Raw genomic sequence first — 15,633 nt, forward strand, 5'->3', positions numbered from 1 at the left:
CTGAATAATTAAGATTTAAAATATATTTTATATACATTTGTCTCTTATAATCTGGCCAAATATGTCAGATTTTAGATAAACCCATTATATCTCTACTCATCTATTTTTGTGTTTGTGTGTCTTATCATTTCTCTCTGTGTGTCAATTCTCTCTCTGCTGGAAAATTTAAATGAAAATGTTCATAATTTTTCTGAAATGCATTTTGAACAAAGTCTATTCAGGCACTCTACCCATTTTCTTAGTTGTTTTGTTTGTTTTGTGGGTTTGTTTGTTTGTTTGTTTGTTTTGGTGCTGAGTTGTGTTAGTTTTTATAATTTGGGTATTAACCACTTATAAGATATATCATTTGCAAATATGTTCTCCCATTCAGTAGGTTACCATTTTGTTTTCTTGATAGCTCTCTTTGCTGTGTCAAAACTTTTTATCTTGTAGTTGCAGTTCTTTATTTTTGCTTTGGTTTCTCTTTCCTAAGGAGACATATTGAAATATGTTGCTAAAATCAGTGTCCAAGAGATTATTTCCGATGTTCTCTTTTAGAAGTTTTATGGTTTCAGGTCTTAAATTTAGGTCATATTCAGTTTATTTTTGTGTATGGGGTAAGAAAATGATCCAGTTTCATACTTTTGTGTGTAGCTGTCCAGCTTTCCCAACACTATTTATTGAAGAGACTGGGTTTTTCCCCATTGTGTATTCTTGCCTCCTTTGTCATAGGTTAATTGACCATGTAAGTGCGGATTTATTTCTGGGCTCTCAATCTTATTTCATTGATCTTTGTGTCTGTTTTTGTGCCAGTACCATACTGTTTTGATTACTATAACTTTGTAGTGTACCTTAAAATCTGAGACTGTGATACCTCTAATTTTGTTCTTCATTCTTAGGAATTTTTTGGCTAATTGGAGTCTTTTTTTATTCCATACAGATTTTAGGATTATCTTTTCCAGTCCTGTGCAAAATGCTATAGGTATTTTGAAAGCAAGAACATTGAATCTGTAGTTCACTTTGGGTAGTATAGACATTTTGACTATATTAATTTTTCCAATCCATGAGCATGGAATATCTTTCCATTTGCACATGTCATCTTAAGTTTCTTTTATCAAGGTTTTAAAGTTTTCAGAGTACATATCTTTTCCCTCCTTGGTTAAATTTATTCCTAGATATTTTATTCCTTTTGGTGAAAATGTAAATGGCATTTTCTTAATATCTCTTTCTTTTTTTTTTCCTTTTTTTTAAATACAATTTTTGCCAAATTTGCTAACATACAGTGTGTAAAGTGTGCTGTTGGTGTTTGGAGTAGCTTCTCATGGTTCATCACTTACATACAACACCCAGTGCTCATCCCAACAACTGCCCTCCTCAATGCTCATCTCCTATTTTCCCCTCTCCCCCACCTCCCCATTATTGGTGTATAGAAATGCAAAAGACTTCTGTATATAAATTTTGTATCCTGTAAGTTTACTGAATTTATTTATTAGTCTAACAGTTGTATGGTGGGGTCTTTAGGGCTTTCTATATATAGTATCATACAAATAGTGACGCTTTTACTTCTTTCTTTCTATTTTGGATACCTTTTATTTCTTTTTATTGTCTGATTGTTGAAGCTAGGGCTTCCAGTACTATGTTGAATAAAAGTGGTGAGAATGGACATCCTTCTTTGTTCCTCATCTTAGAAGAAAAGAAGAAAAGCTGTTTTTTAACCATTATGTATGATATTGGCTATGGGTTTTTATATATGGCTTTTATTATGTTGAGGTATGTTCCCTCTAAATCCACTTTTTTGAGAGGTTTTGTCATGAATGGATCGAATTTTGTCACATGTTTTTCCTGGATCTATCGAGATGATCATATGATTTTTATCTTTTGTTTTGTTAATGCAATATATCATATTGATTGATTTCTGAATATTGAACCATTCTTGCATCCCTGGAAATAGTCCCATGTGATCATACCTTTTAATGTATTGTTGAATTCAGCTTGCTTATATTTTGTTGAGGATTTTTGCATTTATGTTCATCAGGGATATTGGCCTGTAGTTCCCTTTTTCTGTAGTGTCATATCTAGTTTTGGTATTGAGGTAATGCTGGCCTTATAAAGTGAACTTGAATAGTTTGAAAATCGGTATTAACTCTTTTTTCAATGTTTGGTAGAATTGATTTGTGAGTCTGTCTGGTCCTGAAATTATGTCTGTTGATATTTTTTTTTGTTTGTTTACTGATTCATTTTGTCACTAGTCATCTTTTCAGATTTTCTATTTCTTTCTGATTCAGTTTTGGAAGATTATATGTGTCTGGGAATTATACGTTTCTTCTAGGTTTTCCAATTTGTTGACATATAATTTTTCATAGAGGGACACCTGGGTGGCTCAGTCAGTTAAGCATCCGATTCTTGGTTTCAGCTCAGGTCATGATCTCAGTTTGTGAGTTTGAGCCCTGCATTGGGCACCACACTGACAGTGTGGAGCCTGCTTAGGATTCTCTCTCTCCCCCTCTCTCTGCCCCTTTTCCACTTGCTCTGTCTCTCTCTCAAAATACATAAATAAACTTATAAAGAATTTAAAAATTTTTTTCATAGTAGTCTCTAAAATATTTTGTACTTCTGTGTTGTTAGTTGTTGCTTCTCCTCTTTCATTTCTGATTTTATTTATTTAGACTGTCTCTTTTTCCTGATGATTCTGGCTAAAGGTTTATCAATTTTGTTTCTTTTAAAAATCAGCCCTTGGGGCACCTGGGTGGCTCAGTCGGTTAAGCGGCTGACTTCGGCTCAGGTCATGATCTCGCGATCCGTGAGTTCGAGCCCCGCGTCAGGCTCTGTGCTGACAGCTCAGAGCCTGGAGCCTGTTTCAGATTCTGTGTCTCCCTCTCTCTCTGACCCTCCTCCGTTCATGCTCTGTCTCTCTCTGTCTCCAAAATAAATAAACGTTAAAAAAAAAAATTAAATAAATAAATAAATAAATAAATAAATAAAATAAAAATCAGCCCTTGGTTTCATTGATCTTTTCAATTTCTTTTATTCTCAATTTATTTCTTCTCTGATCTTTATTGTTTCATTCCTTCTACTGAGTTTTTTAATACTACTTTTGACTTTCTTTTTTTTAGTTTCTTTTGGTGTAAGTTAATATTGTTTATTTGAGATTTTTGTTGTTTCTTGATGTAGGTATGTTATGTTATTATGTTATAACCTTCCCTCTTAAAAACTGCTTTCTCTGCATCCCAAATATTTTGGACTGTTGTGTTTTCATTTTCATTAGTTTCCTTGTTTTTTTGATTGCCTCTTTGTTTTCTTCACTGACCCATCAGTTGCTTAGAGGACTGTTTTTTAGCCTTTATATGTTTGTGTTTTCCCCACTTTTTTTTCTTGTAGTTGATTTCTTTTCTTATAGTTAGTTGATTTCTAGTTTCACATATTTGTGGTCAGCAAAGATGCCTGATACCATTCCAGTCTTGTGAAATCTGTTGTGATCTCTCCTGGTTAATGTTTCATGTGCACTTTGAAAGAATGTGTATTCTGCTCTTTTTTAATGGAATGTTTTGGACATATGTGTTTAAGTCCATCCAGTCTACTGTGTTGTTTAAAACCACTGTTTTCTTGCTGATTTTCTGTCTGGGTGATCTATACATTGATGTAACCAGAGACTTAAAATCTCCTATTATTACTGTATTACTATCAATTTCTCCCTTTATGTCTGTTAATGTTTGTATTAACATGTATTATGTATTTTGGTGCTCCTATTTTGAGTACGTAGATATTCATAACTGTTATATCTTTTTGTTGGATTGATCTCTGTCATTATATAGTGCCCTTCTTTGTCTCTACTACAGTCCTTGTTTTAAAGTATATTTTGTCTAATATAAGTATTCCTACTCCAGCTGCCACCGTTGCTGCTTCTCCTACTTCTCCTCCCCCCCCCTTCCTCCTCCTTCCTTTTTGCTTCCATTTGCATGGAATATCTTCTTCCATTTCTTCACTTTTAGTTTGTATTTGTCTATATGTCCAAGTGATTCTCTTATAGGCAGCATGTATTTGGTCTTGGTTTTTATTATTTTTTTAATCCATTCCATTAACCTGTGTACTTAGTCCTTTTACACTTAAGGTAATTATTGATAGTTACGTACTTATTGCCATTTTTGTTAATTACTTTATGATTATTTTATAATTCTCAGTTCCTTTCTTCATATCTTGGCTCTCTTTCATTGTAATGGATGACTTCCTTTAATGTTATACTTGGGCTTCTTTCTCTTTATTTTTTTCTATGTTTATCATGTTTTTGGTCTGTGGTTACATGAGGTTGATATATAATATCATATGTGTAGTATGGCAGTTTATATTAAGTTGATGGTCATTTTACTTTGAGCACATTCCAGTAGAGCTTCATTTTTACTTCCACACTCCATTTTTTTATGTATGTGTTTTCATATTTTATGTCTGTTTATTTCATGAAGCCCTTTAACTAATTTTTTAGATATAATTGATTTTATTACATTTGTTGTTTAGCCTTCATACTAGCTTTATAAGGTTTGATCTGTTACTTTTACTGTATGTTTGCCTTTACTTGTGCATTTTTTTTCTTTCTTAATTTTCTTCTTTTTATGGCCTTTTCTTTTCCATTTGAAGAAGTATCCTTAACATTTGTTTTAAGGATGGTTTAGTGGTGATGAGTTTCTTTAACTTTTGTTTGCCTGAGAAACTTTATCTCTCCTTCAATTCTGAATAATTGCTTGGTAGAGTATTCTTGGTTGTAGTTTTTTTGCTTTTTGTGTTTTTTGTTTGTTTAATTTCCACACATTGGATCATGCCACTGCCTTCTGGCCTATAAAGTTTCTGCTAAAAAATCAGTTGATGGCCTTTTATGTAACTAGTTATTTCTCTCTTGTTGCTTTTAAAATTCTCTTTATCTTTAATCATTGTCTTTTTAATTATTATGTGTCTTCCTGTAGACATCCTTGGGTTCACCTTGTTTGGGGCTGTCTGTAATTCCTGGAAATGAGTGTTCATTTTCTTTCTCAGGTTAGGGAATTTTTAGCTATTATTTCTTCTGATACATTTTTGTTTGTTTGTTTTTGCCCCTTTCTCTTCTCTCTATGGGACTCGTAGTGTGAATGTTCATTTCCTTGATGTTTTCCAAGAGATCTTTTTACCTATTATCATTTTAATTCTTTTTTCTTTTTGCTGTTCAGCTTGGGTGCCTTGCATTACACTGTCTTCCAGATCACTAATCTGTTCTGCATCCTCTAATATCCTGTTGCTTCCTCTACAGTATTTTTCATTCCAGTTTTTATGTTCCTTAATTTTTTTTTAAATCTCTTTGTTGAAGTTCTCACTGAGTACATCCACTCTTTTGCCTAGTCTGGTGATCCTCTTTGTGACCATTACTTTGAACTCTTTATCAGATAGATTTCTTATCTCTATTTCATTTGATATTTCTGAAGTCTGGTCTTATTTTGGTTTGTTTGTTTGTTTGTTTCTTTGTTTTTAGCATATTACTCTATCTCCTCATTTTGTTTGACTTTCTGTGTTTGTGTCTATGAATTAAGCAGAACAATGTCTTCTCCTAAACTTGAAGGAATAGACTTGTGTAGGAAATCCCTTTTGTAGACTGTGTTTGCTTGGCAGTTTTGGCTGACTGGAGCTGTAGTGAGCATAGGCTGGGAGTCCCTTTGTACTCCTAGCTTGGGCTACCCTGGTCGGAGAGCTGAAACTGAAGTGAATACAGCTAGTGCAGGAGTCCTGAGGCTCACTACACAGAGGGAACCCTGGCAGATCAGTTAGAGTTAAAGTGGTTGAAAGTTGGGGTGTTCTGGGTCTTTTTGAACAAGGGGCACCCTGCAGTAATGGTTGGAGCCAAATTAGGCATAGGCCAGGGGTTCCTTGGGTGTTCCACACTGAGGTTGTTTGGAGCAAGGGCTGGAGCTGAATTGGGCATAGGCTAGTGAATCCTGGGGTTCTTTGTGCAGGGGTCCTCTGGTAGCACAGGTGGCACTGAAGCAGTTATGGTGGGAGGTCCTAGGGTACTCCACACAGGAGGTGCCCTAGAGAGTCATCTGGAGCTGAATGGGTACAAGCCTGGGGTGTCCCAGGGTGTTTGTGCCTGTGTCACCAGGTGAGATGATTAGAACTGTAGTGGATACTGTCCAGGGATGTCCCAGTGTGATCTGTACTGAGGCTGCCTTAAGGGGATGGCTGTGGACTAGGAGCTTGGCATTCAGTGGGGTAGCAAGCCAGCTATGGCATCCAGACCCTGTTCCTATCAGTGTTATCAAGATGTAAAGGAAGTGAGAAACATGGTAGTCACCATCCCCTCCAACCCTGGATTGAGTTTCAGCAGTTCCCCTGCCATTTGGCAGAGGGCTAGTTCCATAATATTCTAGTTGCCCTTTTAAAAATGACTTTTTTGTGTGTCTGTGTCCCCCAGACAAATCTGCTCCCAGTACCTCAGTATTATTCTCCCCACTGCATTTTGCGGTGTTGAGGTTGGGGGTTCCCCTAGTTACTGTGCCTCTGTCTCTCCTGCTGTTGTCTGTGTGATCTCTCTATCCTTTGTTGTTCAGAAAAAGCTTTTCAGTCCACCCTTATTCCTCAGGAGAAGTTGCTCTGTACACAGGTGTTGATTCAGTGTGTTTGTGGAGAAGGTGAGTTCAAGCAGACATCTGTATCCTTAACAGCCTTGCCAGACAATTTTGAAACACAGATTGAGAATTACCACTCAAAGCAACCTACCTGATCTTACTGTACCTCTGTTGCTTGTCATCATATAAACATATTATTACTGATAACCACTGAACATTTTCTGTTTATTTTTTGAAATATTTTTGAGACATAATTGACATATAACATTGTGTAAGTTAAAGGTGTATGTACAATGTGTTGATTTGACACATTTGTATATTGCAAAATGATTATCACTACAACATTAGCTAATACCTCTATCATGTGACATTGTTTCATTTTGTGGTGAAAACATTTAAGATTTAGCAGTCAATACTACAACATTGTTGACTATAATCACGATGCTGCACATTAGGTCTCCAGAACATAGTCATCTTCTTTAAATTTTTTTTTTTTTTTTTTTTTTTTTTTTGAGACAGAGACAGAGCATGAACGGGGGAGGGGGAGAGAGAGAGGGAGACACAGAATCAGAAGCAGGCTCCAGGCTCTGAGCCATCAGCCCAGAGCCTGACGCGGGGCTCGAACTCACGGACTGTGAGATCGTGACCTGAGCTGAAGTCAGACGCTTAACCGACCAAGCCACCCAGGCGCCCCGAACATAGTCATCTTCTAACTGCAGTTTTTATCCTTGACCAACAACTCCCCAATTTCTCCACTCCTTAACCTCTGGTAACCACCATTCCATTCTCTGTTTCTATGAGTTTGACTATTTTAGATTCTGCATATATACTATAACACACAGGATTTGTATTTCTCTGATTTATCTCACTCAGCATAATGCCTGCAAAGTCCATCTATGTTGTCACAAATGCCAAGTATTCCTTCTTTCTCATTTTCTTTATAACTTCTTGAGGATACAAGGCTTGGATGTATTATGATAGAGTTCTGCAAATGATTTTAAAATATTACAAAATTAAAGATTATTTTTTCATAATTTTGTTTTAATTGTTAGGATATACAATTTATTATTTTCAAAGCTAGATATTTTTTGAGAGTCTCAGTTAAATCCACTATTGGATTTGGTAGGCTTTTTATGTTATTCTGAGTAATTTTGAAGGTTTTCTGTGTTCTGAGAATCAGAAGATATTTAGAAATATTCTTTCTAATGTTTAATCTTTTCTTACAACATAAGTGATGAAGTGGGAAATTGTACAGCAGATTATGGATATGGACAGACAGATATACATATTTTTATTTGAGTATAGTTGACACACAATGTTACATTAGTTTCAAGTATACTGGGCATGTAGATTTTCATTACATACAATAATAACCACATATTTATATAACGAGTGATGAATTAAGTCCTTCCAGAAATTGGTGGGCAAACCAGTTCTCTGTAAGAGAATCACTTTTCACCAAATAGTACCAAAATAAGGGTTAATAATAACATTTTAATAAATAAAATTTACTGTGATATTAAGAACTGAGTACTTTTACATGGAACCAAAATAATTTCACTGTATGTGTGCATTTATTTTTCACATTTAGTATTTGTTTTTAAAATTCATGGTTTTTAGAGATTCAAATTAATTAAAATGACTTAAAGCAAGCCATGTAATATTCATGATATAAAATGTTATATAAGATTATGAAGATTATGAAGATTCTATACATATTTTATACTTTATTTTTGGAAAGGATTTAATCTTTTAAATTTAAATTATAAAAATTTAAAGGAGATACACCATTTTGCATTTCAAAGTATTTGACCCTGGGGCACCTGAGTGGCTCAGTGGGCTAAGTATCTGACTTCAGCTCAGGTCATGACCTCAGAGCTCTTGAGTTCGAGGCCTACATCAGGCTGTATGCTGACAGCTCAGACCTGGAGCTTGTTTCAGATTTCTGTGTGTGTGTGTGTCTCTCCCCCTCCTCAACTCGTGCTCTGTTGCTCTCTCTCTCTCAAAAATAAATAAACATTAATTTTTTTTTAAGTATTTGACCCTAAGTCTAGCCTACAATTTTTTCTACAAACAAACATTTTAACACTACATGTCTCATTTTTAGAGATTTGAGTATGGTATACATTTATTTTTATATTTTTGTACAGATGTTTTGGAACATTTTTTTCCAGCTTCAAACATTTTCACCCCAACGGTTAAAAATGGGATGGATTTATAACTGACATATTTTTACATCTTGCACACACACACTCACACACATACACACAAATGGTTCAAAAAGCAATCTCACCATTGATACACGCCAGTCACTCAGATATGAAGTGATTTTGTTGCTGTGTTTTACCAGACATATAAACAGTCTTCATTTAACTCTCTGAGAGCTGCTTCCATTAGAGCTGATGTGTAATTGGCAAGAGTAATTTTCCTCTTTGAAACCCTAATTGTAACAACTTCTAATAAGCATATGAAATACAAAATATTCTGGGCCAGTGCACACAGTATCTTTTATGAGGTCCATCTAGTTCCACTTGATGAAGCAATTATCAAAAGGCAAATCTTATGCCAAAGATTTATATATATTAGTGTGTTTAAAACATATTTTGTCCTTAAATCATTTCAAAGAGTATCACATTTCTATACCTACAAACTTTTTGTTTAAATTAACATTTTTGTGTTGTAATTAACTTCCATGCTAAAAAAAATATAATACCAACTTCAGTTAATTGGTTTATTTTTTCCAAGTGCCTCTAGCAGAAATGTATGATAGATGATTATCAGGCAAACACAATTATTTGCAATTGATTACTTTCACTTCTCTTACATTGTTCTTACATTGTTCACTTCTCTTATTTGTTCTTACATCCATACATGGTTGGTTATCACACTGACCCCTTCAACAATTGCTGAAAGCTCAAAAAGATTCTTTGCTGATCCATTGTAATTCTGGAATTCATATGAGCAAAATCTTAGTTCATTAACCTTTTAGATAAACGTTGGAATTTTGATCTTAGCATGTTTATCTTGAATATCATAAAATAATGAACTTATTGTTATTATTCCATAGTTTAATTCTATACTCAAACAAGCAATTCTAAGACAATTAGCATTGAAAAAATATATCATTTTTATACAAATGCACACCTAAATGCATAAAGCACTTCAGTTCTGCTAAATTTTCTAAATTACAAGTTTTTCTTGTAACAATTTGTTGTGGTTTTATCGATGAAAGTCCATTTTCATTTGAAAGCAGAATAATGAGGCTGGTCAAAACTACATTTTTGCTGTGTTAAAGAAATAGTGTCTAATTATACATGATATACTAATGAAATATGAATTCTGAAGAAATGCAAGGAGTATTAATCCTTATTTTATTATAGATTACCTTTAAACAACACAGCACATTTTACTTCAGTCTATGCAATGCCAATTATAATATCAAAATTAACCTCAAGATCATAAGCTTAAATGAAATTTTCTGTAGAGATTTCCAGATTCCTTTGATGGAAAGTTACATATGTTAAAGATTTTTAAAGTCAGTTTTCACCACAATAGTTTTCAATTAAATATTTATATGTTGTAAATTAAGCATGAATATTTGATTCCATAAAATGGCTCAGACTTATTGAAATACACATACAGACAAGGCTAATGTTTTGAAAAAAATAATTAAAACATTCTAAACAAATATTTCTAAATAATTCCAAAGCATGGATGTTTAATCTACAGCCTTCTTTATTTGTCTACTTAACTAAATACCCTTATATTCATGAATAAATATAAATCACATATGACCAATGGAAAATTTTTTTTAATGATAAATTTATTTGTTCTTACTTTGAGGAAATCCTTTCTCTCTCTCTCTCTCTCTCTTTCTCTCTCTCTCTCTCTCTCCCTCCCTCCCTCTCTCTCTCTCCCTAAATCACTAGACACATGGATTAGAATTGTAAGGAACTTTTGAGTCTCCACACTCTATCGTTTGCATTAAGCCTTACTTAGCTATTATTAGTCTTTTTTTCACTAATGGTTCAAAGTCAGAAATTAATTTCAGATTGCCTAATGGAGAGAACAAAATAATGAGTTACTCATATAACCTGATTAATTCTGGAAAATCCCCTAATATGGCTATAGAAGTAGCTAAAAAGTTTGACAAAATTCACCTTTTAAAAAAGTTGGAATGTGATTTTATGATTAAAGAAATAAACCTTTCAAAGGAATAGAATTAAATTCACTTCTCATGTCCCTTTAGTGTGATACATTCACTGATATTGATGTATTTTTAAAAATTCTTCTGGCATGACTGTGAGACCAGTTCCAGTGAAAAATTTTGCTTGCAGTGTAGCATCCATTTCTCCTACAATTTTGGAGTTTTAATATCTATAATATTACTTCTAACTCTATCCATTGACTGGCGAATTAAATAGCACATGAAAAAAAAATGTGTTATCAAATAGTCTCAGCAGGGAGCTGTTTGTTTTCCTAAAGGATGACTCTGCATTCAAACAAAATGTTAAGTTCCATAACTGTTTTTACTAGATTAAAATTAGAAATGATAAATGTTGAGCAATGCTATTAATACACTCTCACATCAAGAACAAAATTAAAGAGACAGTTTTAAAATCTACTGTACTCCTTCCAAATGCAGGATACAAGTGGTAAAGTTTTAGAGTAGAATATCTACTGTGTCAGCAGTTATTAAACTAGACTCCTGAAAAGTGTATTCTAAATATTACCATACTCACACATAATGCTTAATTAGAATAGGAAGCCATTTTTTTCTGTTTAAACTGTGATATGCCTTAATAAAAAGTTCAAGTCTCACTCCTATAAAGACTCATGTTTAATGCTGGGCATGGGATAGTGTAGTATCTTCTGGATCCTTAGTCTTCACCTTCTATCATTACCACCACCATTATCCCTAAGAGTTACCAACTGTATGATCTTGTGTCTTCAGAAAAGCCAAGTGAGTAAGTATTATGATTTACATATTATATGTGATGAGTCTCCGAGAAATTATGCTATCAGTTATCTTCCAGATGGAATTTATCCCCAGAATACACAATCTTCAAGGTAAGCAAGCTTTGACCAGTTGAACATTCTTTGCAGCTGCAAAAAGAAGAATGAAGAACATACTTTTTTATGGCCACACTTGTTTAAGAAGAAAAGAAAATATGCCAAATAGCTTCATATAAATATGAAAGGCTGGATATTGAGCTAGTGTTAATGAGTCCCTGTGAATGGATCTGTGGGAGGAAGAGAATGTTCTTCGGGAATTATCTCCTACTATGGAAGTGAGACGAATGCATACCAACCAGCTCTTTAGAAACATGAGGGCTATATGGAAGTCCATCAACACTTGAGGATGTCCAAGAAACATGAACAAAATTCAGTGACAGTTCATTTTTCCTCAGTACTGAAAACAGACTACTCTTTATAAATAAGTATTATCAGAAGTTACACCCACTTTTATTTCAGACCAAGACTTCTCAGTGAATATAATGGCTCAAGACCTTTTGTAAAGGTTGCAAGGAATTTAGCAGGAGGGGTAAAAGACTAAATATTGTTGCTAGGTTACAAATAATATGACTGGGTCTGAATGAAATACACATCTAGAAGCTGAATCTCAGTAATAACAGAAACCCATTTAAAAATGTCATCCAAAATTAAGGTATTAAGCTACATCCAAACACTGTCTAGTTCAATTTGAGTCTATAACAGTAACCCACACATGGGCCTATGGTGTGGCCAGAATTACCACAGTCCTTATTAGCTTAGAGGAATAAGTTCTTAGCCTACATTTGGTTATCTTTTTTGGAAGCAACTTGATTTTTGGTTGGGAAAGAGTGTCTTTCTTTACTGATGTCCATCTCCCTTTCAGGGAAGGGCTAGCACTGTCTTTGTGTAAGCCCATTGTTGTAAATACTGATGATCTTTTAAGGGAAGGAGGAAGCAATGATGATCACCAATGATACTTGTTAGGTATCTATTACATTGAAATTTCAAATTTTTTCTCCCTCAGACCGAACAACTATATCATATATTGAAACTTGAACTATGAAAATGAAGGCAATATGAAAGCATACTACTTGTCTTGATCTTTAAATTGTTCTCTATGTGAATCCACAGTTACCAAGTGGATACCATTTTCTAAAACATCTCTTTGAAAAAAAACTATCTACCTTTAAGGCATATAACTAGTTTAATAAACTTAAATATGAAATTAAGATGAATATATCTTGATAATAATTAAATAGTTTTTATGAATTAAAATTCATGTATATGGAAAATTCAGATTTTTTGGAAAGCCAAATATGCTACTTATTTTATGTACTATTATTTTAGATCTCTGAAAATTAACGTAAGTAGGGAGAAACATGCACAAACTGTAATCATACTCACAAAAAAATGAAGATTTGAATTGACTTTCCAGGGGTGCCTGGGTGGCTCAGTTGGTTAAGCAGCCAACTCTTTGTTTCAGCTCAGGTCATGATCTCATCGTTCATCTTTCAAGCCCCACATAGGGCTCTGGGCTCCCACTGACAGTGCAGAGTCTACTTGGAATTCTCTCTCCCTCTCTTTCTGCCCCTCCTCAGCTCACTCATGCACACACTGTCTCTCAAAATAAAAAAATAAACTTTAAAAAATAACATAAAATAAATTGACTTTCCAAATTTATGAAACACAAATGGATACACATATGAAGACCATTATGCTGTGTTTAAATTACATTTAGGAGCACTTGGGTGGCTCAGTCAGTTAGGCATCTGACTTCAGCTCAGGTCATGATCTCTTGGTTCCTGGATTCGAGCCCCACATCAGACTCTGTGCTGCCAGCTCAGAGCCTGGAGCCTGCTTCGGATTCTGTGTCTCCCTCTCTCTCTGCCCTTCCCCTGCTCGCACGCTGTCTCTCTCTCTCAAAAATGAATAAATGTTATTTTTTTTTAATTACATTTCAAATTGTGTAAAACTCCTGCTTGTAAATAAAGAAAAATAATTATTTGAAGATGTCTAATATTTTGAATGTATTGTGTTACATAACAACTTGTAGTTTATTAATAAAATATAAACAAAAGTGACATATAATTATTTTAGTTTTCAACCAAATCTCTGGATGATCTTATCTCTTTTATGTTGTGTACTGAGTACTCACAAATGAAAGCAGAGGCATTTGATTCCTAATCTTTATTCTGTTAAGCAGTGTCAGTTTTGAATAATATCTAGGATAATATCAGAGAGTAAACTTACATCTTGTTAAAGATGCATTTTTCCCCTCTGGGTATTAATATCTTCCAACTATTAGTAATGTTAATTACCCTTATTAAATAAGCTAAGAATGCACTAAATGTTATCAGTAAGTGTGTGAAGACAAAATAAAACAACACTTCATATATTCTGACATTTAATCTCTCCCCTTTAACATAATACAAAAATAATTATAAAGTTTTATTTAAGTTTTCAGCTAGTTAATTTTGAGATCTGGTGTTGTTTGTGCAGCTGAATTAATGGTCCAAATGTATTGCATGCTGGGAAAAAATAGGATATACATAAATTTCTCTAATGTTTCCATTTTGAAATATGTTGAAAACCTTTCAATTTTTTATTCGAATGCTAATATACTGCTGGTTTATAATATGGTAGTCTGGCCATTAATGAGTTTTAATGCAGACACTTTTATTCAAAGCAGGGAGTGCCTTTCTGTTCTTTAGGTGAATCCATTTCCTAAGAGAAAGCAATGTAAGAAGCCTACTAAACCTATTTGGGAGGAATTGACCAAATATAAAATACTTTATCAGGTGCTCATCATTAGGTAGAAACATATTTATAAATTACATAAAGACTGAAAAGATGTATTTTAAATTCTTTGAGATTTGCTCTAATTCCTAATTCTGTGCATTTAAATAATTTGAATTATTTGATCTAATTCTAAGTCACACATTCGATTTCATCTCAGAAAACTAACGCCATGGCAGGGAGTCTCTAATCAAGATTAGGATCTTCATGGTTCTGAGCCCTAAATGTTCTAATTTTCAGAAGCTCTTATTGCTATTCCATGTGCCAGGCACAGGTAATTAACATGATACAGTAATAGGGAGGCATGGCTTCTCTTTAAAATGCTTATTGAGGGAGATGGGTTGATGGATACATAAAAACATAGGTAAAGAGGTTGCATGTATAACAGTAAAGATGTCCTTCACTTTTATTTAAACACAAAAGGTTTTTGGAGGAAGTAATGCTATGGGGAACACTAGTTCTTACTGTGTTCTAGAAACTATATGTGTGAAAAATAGAATGTGAATGAAAAACTACAGTTATAATATGATGAGTCAGAAATCTATCATAGAGATCCAGCAAAGATGATAACTTCTAAAAAGGGATCATGAAAGTGGAGAGGGAAATAAAATTTGGGTGGTAAACTGTAAGAACATGTTAGTGATTTTATTGGTAATAGAGTTAAATTCTATTTTGATGTTTGACTGTAAACAGCTTTCAAACCTCATGGTTTCTGCCTCTTGAGCCCCACACCTGTGCAAGGTGGTAGGGGAGCCCAAGTGTTTCCCCTTTAGCACCTGCAGGAGATTCAGACCACCCAATTTCCTGCCTTCCTATGGGAATCCTCACCCAGCGCCCCTCCCCCCGCCCTCCCCACCCTGCCCCTGACCACAATATAAGCCCCAGCCCAAATGCTTTCCTTGCTTTTACTCAAGTTTTGTGGACTTTCTTGAGACTGCTCATCTCTGAGACCTCAATTATTTAAGGATGGTAAATCTTTTTGTATCTTTTCAATGTGTTTAGCATCATGTGTCTTTATATTCAAACCAAAGTTGGGTGGAGGTTCCTCCTGTTTTTAAAAGAGGTCAGGGGGTGCCTGGGTGGCTCTGTCAGTTAAGTGTCCAAACTCCACTCAGACCCCTATCTCGCGCCTTCATGAGTTTGAACCTCACGTCTGGTTTTCTGCTGACAGCTCAGAGCCTGATGGGGATTCTTTCTCTCTCTCTTCCTCCATCCTTCTCCCTCTCTCTCCCCAAATAAATAAAACTTAAAAAAAAAATCAGGCCACAACAGTGTTGAAGAG

The sequence above is a fragment of the Panthera pardus genome, unplaced genomic scaffold (assembly GCF_024362965.1).
Source record: "Panthera pardus isolate Hobbes unplaced genomic scaffold, ASM2436296v1 HiC_scaffold_13, whole genome shotgun sequence".
In the NCBI taxonomy this organism is placed as follows: Eukaryota; Metazoa; Chordata; class Mammalia; order Carnivora; family Felidae; genus Panthera; species Panthera pardus.